At 43.4% G+C, this 9517-nt stretch overlaps 2 long non-coding RNA genes across 3 annotated transcripts; one reads left to right on the top strand and one right to left on the bottom strand.

Annotated features, from left to right (window-relative positions):
- The first annotated feature begins 469 nt into the window (after nt 1-469).
- LOC133475100 (uncharacterized) lies at nt 470-4340 on the top strand. The gene is made up of 8 exons (XR_009787722.1): nt 470-953; nt 1042-1207; nt 2005-2076; nt 2149-2680; nt 2822-3070; nt 3139-3360; nt 3533-3640; nt 3733-4340. It is a non-coding gene; the product is annotated as an uncharacterized LOC133475100 (long non-coding RNA).
- Nucleotides 4341-4790: 450 nt separating this feature from the next.
- Nucleotides 4791-7944, bottom strand: LOC133475051 (uncharacterized). Of its 2 annotated transcripts, none has more exons than XR_009787710.1 (4): nt 7832-7944; nt 6902-6922; nt 5250-5381; nt 4791-5160 (listed from the first exon to the last, which is right to left on the bottom strand). It is a non-coding gene; the product is annotated as an uncharacterized LOC133475051 (long non-coding RNA). The 2 variants fall into 2 exon arrangements; XR_009787712.1 differs by having other exon boundaries at nt 7782-7844.
- Nucleotides 7945-9517: the final 1573 nt, after the last annotated feature.

The following is a 9517-nucleotide window of genomic DNA, read 5'->3' on the forward strand; positions in this document are numbered from 1 at the left end:
GTGTGTGCTAATAAGTTAATGTCCCAATTTTCCTTAAACCACAGAAATAATCACTCATTGTGGCTCACGTAGGTCTTTGACGGTTCACAGTGATGTTAAGTTAATACAATAGGGGCAATGTCTCAGTCATTCCCACAGCAACCTTGGCAAGCGGCTATATTTCGCTCATAAAATAACCTAATTAGAATAATTACACCACATAATAATGTATGAAGGTGCAAATTGTAAGATGAACAGCTAAAACATTTTCTTTTGCACGTAGCTTTCACTCACAGTCTTAATCAGCATCCACTCATACATTTAGGAATCCAAAGAACATGCTGGAGTTACACACTTATTGTGGCTGCACAAAGGCGCTTTTGTGTTTGCATGACTTTATTTTTCCATTATTAAAGAGACGGTCGGCCGTCTGCGCGTCATACTCCTTCCGCAGAGATGAAGAAAATCTTTGACCACGCGGTCCGCGGGAGGGAGGCCGCTAAACGGCTGATGTCGCTCCGACAGGGCTCTCGCAGTCACTTTTCGGACTCTGGCTGCCGAGAGCAATTTCAATGATGAGGCGCTACAAGAGGTTTTTCGGGGGGCTCTAAATGAGTCGCTTAAAGACGAGCTGGCTTCCAGGGATGAGACAAGATCCCTAGAAGAGCTGATTGATCTTTCCATCAGACTGGATTGTCGTCCCCGTGAGCTACGTCACAGACTCCGCCTACCTCACTTCTTTCTCCACAGCACTCCACTCCTAAATCCTCCTTTGAGCCGCAGACTTCGACAGCACCCCCGCTTCCCGAGATCGGTGAACCCATGCAACTGGGCCTAACTAAACTCTCAGATTTGGAGAAAACACGCAGGAGGACCTTTAATCTGTGTTTATATTGAGGTGAGGCGAGCCACTACATCGCCAACTGTCCCAAATGTCCATCAAACCGGCAGACTCACCAATAAAGGAGGAGTTGGTGAGTCAGAATGCAAGTTCCTCCTCTTCTGTCCGTTTTCAGATCTCTGCTACCATCTGCTGGAATGACCTGTCTCTGCCCGCTTTAGCCCTAGTAGACTGGAGCTGACGAGAATCTCATTAACCACCGCCGAGTTAAACAGATGGGAGTTCGTCTACAGGCTCTGACCACTCCCAAAAATGCCACTGCCCTTGATGGGCGGCTGATCTCCCGTATCCAGCAAATGACTGCTCCTGTTTCCCTCAAGCTATCAGGTACCCATCTTGAGGTTTTAAGTTTTCATGTTTTTCCTTGCCTTCAAGTTTCAATTGTGCGTGGCTTGGCTTTGCTGAGGCCCCATAACCCCAACATCGACTGGACTGTGCCCAAGATGGAGCAATTTCTGTCATGAGAACTGTTTGCGATCTGCTGCAGTGCCCCCAAGTCAGAGTAAATCATCTGATCTGTGTTCCCTTGATTTACCATGACCTTGCTCCAGTATTCAGCAAACACCATGCCACCTCTCTACCCCTGCACAGACCTTACAATTGCGCTATTGAGCTACAGCCCAGTGCACCGCTCCCTAGCAGCCGTCTTTTTAACATCTCTCATCCGGAGCGAGAGGCCACGGAGACCTATATCAGCGAATCATTGGCCGCAGGTATTATCCGGCCCTCCTTGCCACTTGTGGGGGCAGGCTTCTTTTTTGTGGACAAAAAAGACAAGACCCTCCGTCCATGTGTGGACTATCGTGGCCTTAACATCACCATTAAGAACAAATACACTTTGCCCCTGATTGACTCTGCCTTTCCCCCCCTTCACGGGGCAGCAATTTTCTCCAAATTGGATCTGCGCCAAGCCTACCACCTTGTCCGTATTCAGGAGGGAAATGAGTGGAAGACAGCATTTAACACCCATAGAGGGCACTACGAGTACCTCAACATGCCTTTCGGCTTAACCAATGCCCCTGCTGTCTTCCAGGCGCTAGTCAATGACGTCCTGCGTCACATGATCGGAAAATGTGTTTTTGTGTACCTGGATGACATCCTGATTTTCTCCTGTTCCGGCGCAGATCACGAATGACATCTTCGACAAGTACTTCAGAGACTCCTTGAGAACAAGCTCTTCGTCAAAGGAGAAAAACGTGAGTTACATGTTCCACAGACCACCTTTCTGGATTACATCATTGCTGAGGGGCATCTTCAAATGGACACAGCAAAGGTAGCCGCAGTCACCAAGTGGCCAACGCCATCCACGCGAAAGGAGCTGCAACGGTTCCTTGGTTTCGTCAACTTCTTCATTCTGTTAATTCGGAACTGCAATCGGGTTGCCGCACCCCTCACTGGCCTCACATCAACCCTAACATCCTTCCATTGGTCTGAGAAGGCTGACCTTGCCTTTTGTGAGCTGAAGAAACTTCTTTCCTCGGCTCCTGTCCTCGTTCATCCGGAGCCACAAAAGCAATTCATTGTTGAGGTCGACGCATCGGAGGCGGGGGTTGGCGCGGTGCTGTCTAAGTGATCACAGAATGATGGTAAGGTACACCCTTGTGGCTTATTTTCTTGCAAGTTGTCTCAGGCGGAGAAAAATTATGGGGTTGGAGTCCGGGAGCTCCTGGCAGTGAAGATGGTGTTGGAGGAATGGCGGCATTTCCTGGAAGGCGCCGAACAAGCATTCATCGTGTGGACCGACCAATAGAATCTAGAGTACATCTGCTCTGCCAAGAGGCTGAGTTCCCGTCAAGCCAGGTGGGCGTTGTTTTTTGACCGGTTCACATTTACCTTGTCCTACCGCCCAGGGTCCCAGAACACCAAGCCTGATGCCCTGTCCCGCCAGTTCACCTCATAGAGTACCAAGGATGATCCTGATCCCATCTTGTCTCCCTGTAGCTTTCTGGGCTCAATCCCATTAAAAATAAAAACCCTGGTGAAGGAGGCCCAGGAAGAGCAAGCCGATCCTGGTGGGGGTCCCTGGAACTCCTTGTTTCTCCCGGATTTAGTCCGCCCCCAGGTGCTACAGTGGGCCCATTCATCATGACTTACCTGTCACCCTGGGATCCGCAGAATGTTGGCCTTCCTCCGTCAACAATTCTGGTGGCCTACCATGGAAGATGACACCCAGTCCTTTATCTCTGCATGGTATGTGCTCAAAATAAGACATCCTCTAAACCAAGCTCTGGTCTACTTCGTCCATTTCCCGTTCCCAGATGCCATTGGTCGCACATCGCCCTGGACTTTGTTTCTGGGCTTTCCCCATCCAATCGAAACACAGTCATTCTCACTGTGGTGGACAGGTTTTCCAAAGCAGCACACTTCCCAAGCTTCCATTTGCCAGAGAGACTGCCGACCTGTTGGTCCAGCACGTTTTCCGCCTGCATGGCATCCCTTCTGACATATTCTCTGACAGGGGCCCCTAATTCACCTCACAGGTTTGGACAGTGTTTTGCACAGCGCTTGGTATAGGTGTGAGTCTATCCTCTGCTTATCATCCTCAGACCAATGGGCAATGTCTGGGCTGCTGTTTCAGCACCCTGAGTCCAGTCCTGTGTGTGTGTGTGTGTGTATGTGTGTGTGTGCGGGTGCGTCATGAGTGCTTTGCAGGGTTGACGTGTTGGAGTCAAGCAGCTGCATCTTATCATCCTAATTACACCTGACTCCTCTTAAGACACTGTGGGACTCCAACTCGTCACCAGACTATCAACGCTCTATGTTGAGTTTGTAGCCTAGCCGCCTTGTCCAACTTTTGCTTCCCGAAGAGCTCGTAATTTTATCTCTAACCCATTCTTGCTGTTTGTCCCCAGTCTGCAGTCTTCCCTTGGTCCCCCCAAACCAGTGCTCACCTCTTGTGGTCCACCGACAACCCAGACTCATACCCTGCTAGACTGGTCCTCCTTGGAACCCTGTTAATTCCGGATCTAGTTCTAGTTCTAGTTCTAGCCCATTTTGTTTGCTTCCAATTCACAATAAACATTTGGCCACGAACTACCCTCCCTCTCCTCTCTGCATCTGGGTCCAACTCGCAACCTGAATCCTGACAGGAGTACCCAAACAAAATCGAAACAAGCACAGAGATAACATACAAACTGATTGACATTTGTCTTGTATAATTTCGAGTCAATATCAATAGAGAGGTTTCAGTTCACGTCAGACTGTGCCTTCTCTCTCTAGGATCTATTATAAAACAGATCCATTTTGCCTTGAACATAATAGGAGTTACAGTAGCTTCGTGTGAATCACTGAACAAATATTTTGTTGTATAACCATTGTTTCTGAGAACTGCTTCACATACGTGTTGCATGGAGTCGACCAACTTCTGGCACCCGAGAACTACTATTTTAGCCCAGGACTCTGTGTTTGAACAGCCCAAAATTCCATGTTTTTACTATAAAGTAATAACTAACTGAACACATGTACGTGGTAAAGCTATCTGACTCTCTTTTACACAAAAGGTAATGCGTCATTTGTGTAGTACCAGATCTCTTCAGCACGCACCCTTCCTAAGTTGTTTGCATTTACATTCCCCAGTAACCTGGAGACATCTGCATTTCACATTCAACATTAGACCACTACTCCCACATACTGTAATAAACACGCACAAACACGCGCACACACATGGGCACATACATCTGAGCCTTATGTTATCTTATTCACCATACTCATCCGTCTCAATTAAATAAAGACACGTCACACATGTATTAGTAAGGTCTGTTATGAGACAAAAGTAATGGATGGACCCAAGAGGCCTTAACTCTCAATCTGGTGTTTATGTAACCATAGCACTAGAAAATAAAAGCTTCCACCAGCAACATAAATGATCATTTTAAGGGAGAAAGCGAATCTTAAACGAGTGGAACCTCATAATGTTTTTATAACAGAGAGTGTAAGTTTGTTATTGACATCATCATCCACATCACACTGTGGTACACGGCTAATTACAAAACAGAGGTTTTGTAATTAGTTTTTTTGCATGAGCTTGACACAAAATTAAAATTGATTAATACATTTGACAATAACTCCTGAAACAAAAAATTAACAGAGAAAGATGGGATAAAGTGTTCCTCCATGTCTGTTGTTTTGTGACTCTCGAGATTGATCTTGAGCCTGATCTTGAGACCAAGAATTTTTGAAAGTCTCAGATGACTCCTAAAAGTCTTCGTCTTGTGGGGATTTTCCATTGAGACTGGTCGAGACCAGCACTTCAACTTCATTAACCTTTGCGGTATTGTGACCTGCACACAAGCAGAAGTGAAAGCTACAAGACGTTAAGTATGAAACTGAGCGAGGGGGGCCCGGAGCGAGACATGTCCGCTGACTCAACTGTAATTAAATTTAGCTTCCTCAACCACAAAGACGGAAACAACATGCAAAAGAAAACACTCTTGCGGTATGCAAATTCTGCGGTCTCCAAGTCACTGCAATGGTGGGAACAACATCGGACTTCAGCCGGCATCTTGAAAGAAAACAAACACAGGTAAGTTAACGTTAACTGTAAGTAACACCACCGAATCTGAGTCTGTCTTTCTGAGATGGATATTTCTGGAAAGAGGTTTTAAATCCACCTTAAATTGCATTTATTTAACAGACATGTATTATACTTTGGCTGTAGCTTATGCCAAATCAACTAAATTGGCTATTTTCCCCCAGTCTTTGTAGCCTACCATTAGCAGCACTCATAAATTAGGTTTACACTCGCTGATTCACATGAAAACATGTACGGCTTCTTACAAACGCTGCCATTAATTTAACACATTGACAGAAACATTAAGAAAAAAAATGTTCACGCATTATCCTGACACTAAAGACAATACCGTAACTGCAGTCATTTTCATGACAAGAATTTAGTTGAAAAAACACTGTTTTTGGCTGTCAAATGTATTTCAAATAAAATTAATCTATCACTCGGGTTTTGGGTTATAAATTTTCCTGGGCATGTCATGCCATGTTTCCTTTGTGGAGCTCTGCCAGAGTGTGACTTCACACATTTTCCTTATTATTACTGTAAATGTAAATAAATGTTCATTATTTGGGAACACATTTCCATTTCCTTTGCTCCAAAATGTACCAGGTTTCACAGCTGGATCACGCATAAAGTAAAGCAGAATGTTGAGTCGGGATTTCTCTTCTACTGCATTCTGTGGTGGCTATTTCAGTTTCTCGAGCGCACCTAAGTCACAATCTTACTTATCAAACAGTGACTCGGTGTCCTCATTTGTCTACCATTTGTGCTTTATCTCAAGCAGCACTACAGACAGTTTTTTGAGATTGTCTTGGCCTGTTTCCAATTGAGCTCAACAGGATATGTCTGGATTTCTGTGGAAGCTGTAGTCTTTATTTGCACCTTCCTACCAACTCAACGGGCATTTGATGGGACTGGTTTTTACTTGCATCCTTAATAACACTCACACTTTATAACGGTCGCAAGTTTCTGTACCTAGTGTTTCCTTGTCCAGAAATGCCAATCAAGTAACCAACAAGAAAGGGGTTACAGAATATCCAATAAGACAATGTCAATTCACAATGTGGTGGTGTAGCTTTAACTTTGATATGCAATTTAAAATATGATGAGATATTCTCACAGTCTGACACATCTGGAGTGCTTTTGCAAATCTGAGTGGGCAAATGTTCCCAAGTCAACATTTGCCGTGCTGATAGACTCCTACCAAAAAGGTATTTTTTCTATTTTTTAAATATCGTCACAATTTTTTTTACACTAAATCATTTATGATTTAAGAACAGTCTGTGTGTCAACCTAATCAACAAAAAACTATTTACCAAATGTTATAAACAAATTAAACTAAAATCCACTGGTATACTGTACATTATGTATAAGTAAATAAAATAAATAATCATGATAATTAATGTTCAAGCATTACTTTTTGTATCGCTGAATAGGCACAATGACATTCTTAAGGATTTTTATTCACACAAAGATAGATATTAGGATTTCGATTAATGGTGCTGCCAACTCACCACTGTGTGTGCAGCTTGTTCCTATGAGAAAAACAAAAGTCATTGCATGGCTGCATCTGCTGACTTGCAGGTCTGTATGAATTACACTTTGAGTTTACTGGTAAATTATTATTGATTTTCTCATCTGATGGAAAATGGTGAACTACGTGAAATATTATAGTATTTGATCCCCTCTTTTTGTGAGGACTGTACTGTTGATTTATTTTAATCAACTTACTGTTTTTACATATGGTGGAAAATGTACATTTAGCCCTTTTGCAAATATTATTTGCATGAAAGCTTAGGATTGTTTTATTTTCACTTCTTCCCGATCTTGTCATCCCATTTGTGCTGCCTCATTGAGCTTCTGTCACATTAATCCTAAACAGATGAATATGGAACATCACACATTTTTGCTGTACTTACAAGTATGCATCATAACTGATGACATTAGGAAGGTTTTGACAGGCCATCTAACCAAGCACTATGCATTATTTGTTATTTCTCACTTTACTACAGATAGACAAAAATCACAGCTAAATTACAACAAGGACTGCAGTATTTTCTCACATGATTAATATCATTGTTGTATGTAAAAGAGACAATTCTTTCACATCATCGGCCAGTTTGCATCTCTTCCTGCAGGGATATACAATGTATTGCAGTGCCAAATGATGTCGGCTTGGGGGTAATTTTTACTTGAGTTATTTAGATTTTTAAAGAGGCACCCACAGGCCTTGCTACGCAGACTTCATATACTTTCCGATTACCTTTTTAAGAGATCATTTCCAGAAAAGGAATTGGATAGCTCTGGTTATGCAGGGTAATACAAGCAACAAGACAACTGTATTTTGTAGTTTTCCATTATGTTTCAGCTTGTACTATTTGTTGTGACTCTTACTGTCATGGGTGTGTGTTCCGGTTGTAGTTTCCCCCCTGTCTCGTACACACCTGCTCCTGATAGCATCTTCACCACCTGTGCCTCGTTCACCCTAATTACCCCTTGCATTTAACCTCGTGTCTCATTTTTTCTAGTCGCCATTTCGTTGTACCTTGTCGTCGCGTTTCAGCAGTCCTTGTTTCCATGTCCCAGACTCACAGTAAGACTAGACCCTGTTCCGATTATCGACCTCCCCTTTTTGCCTCACGTTTTTGGCTACTGTTGCCTTTTTTTGGATTGCCTGCCTGTGTACCGACCTCTGCCCGTATATTAAACCTTTCTTTTTGAAACTGTCCATTTGTTTTGGAGTCGTACATTTCTGGGTCCTATCCTCTGTTCCGTTCATGACACTTACTGTGGTATGAGAATAACAAAATTGTTGATTTTGAAGTTACAGTATGTTACCTTCCCTTGATATCAGAATGAAGCATCAGTCTCATGCTTCCACACATGGGGGGCTCTATTTTCATAGACGGTCCGACTGCCGTGGAGTGCAAAAATCGCCGTACAGTCCCCTCCAAAAGTATTGGAACAGTAAGGTCAGTTCCTTTTGTTCTCTACTGAAGACATTTGGGTTTCCGATCAAAAGACAAATATGAGACAGAAGTTCAGAATTATTACTTTTATTTCATGGTATTTACATCTAGATGTGATAAACGTGTCTTTTTCAGGACATTCCAAATTGTTGTATTGGCATTCATTTGAATCCTTGAGAGAATTGTAAATATACTCCCACCTTAATTTATTTGAGGTAAATCAGAGGCTCTCTAGATGGTGGCAGGTGTGTGTGATAACCCCATCCATCCATTTGCCGTACCGCTTATCCTCACTAGGGTCACAGGCGTGCTGGAGAATATCCCAGCTATCTTCGGGCGAGAGGCGGGGTACACCCTGAACCGGTCGCCAGCCAATCGCAGGACACAGAGAAACAAACAACCATTCACATTCACATTCATACCCACGGGCAATTTACGAGTTTGAATGTAATTGCTTAATTCTGAACACATTTATAAGAGGGTGTGTCACTTGTGCAACCATGTTATCTGTTTTTATTTTTACTTCCTCTTTTTTTCAAATGAGTTGTGCAGGTTATACTGTAGGTTAACTAATTGTGACTTTAAAAATTATTTATGTTGGTCTCATTTTTGCATTTCACAAAAACCTTCCATTTTAGGGCTGTGTCGACTTTTAATATCCACTGCAGCTTCCCTTCACCTCCTTTTAATAGTTGGATTAATGACTGCGTTGATTGTGTTAAAAGAAATAAAGACACAATTTAAATCTATACCACAATTTATTGTGTATAATGCGCACCCATGAATAATGCGCACCCCCAAAGTTGATAACTTATAACAAGTTCCCGTTACAATCACTGATCATCTACAAGCGATCATCCCCCCCAAGCGGAGAACAATGAAGGACTGGCTGATGATTTGAATACCTTCTACTGAGGATTTGAAAAGGACACTTTCACACCCATCCATCCGCACCACCGACGACCACCATCACTCCTCTGACTCCCCCTTCTGCATTGACCATTCACGAGCAGGCCACGAAACATGTCTTTAAACAACAAAAGATCAACGAAGTGGCAGGCCCGGACAGTGTGTCCCCCTCCTGGTTGAAAGTCTGTGCGGACCAGCTTGAAGTTTTCACACAGTTCTTCAAAAGAACTTAAGAGCTGTGAAGTCCCATCC

This window comes from Phyllopteryx taeniolatus, chromosome 1 (assembly GCF_024500385.1).
Source record: "Phyllopteryx taeniolatus isolate TA_2022b chromosome 1, UOR_Ptae_1.2, whole genome shotgun sequence".
NCBI lineage: Eukaryota > Metazoa > Chordata > Actinopteri > Syngnathiformes > Syngnathidae > Phyllopteryx > Phyllopteryx taeniolatus.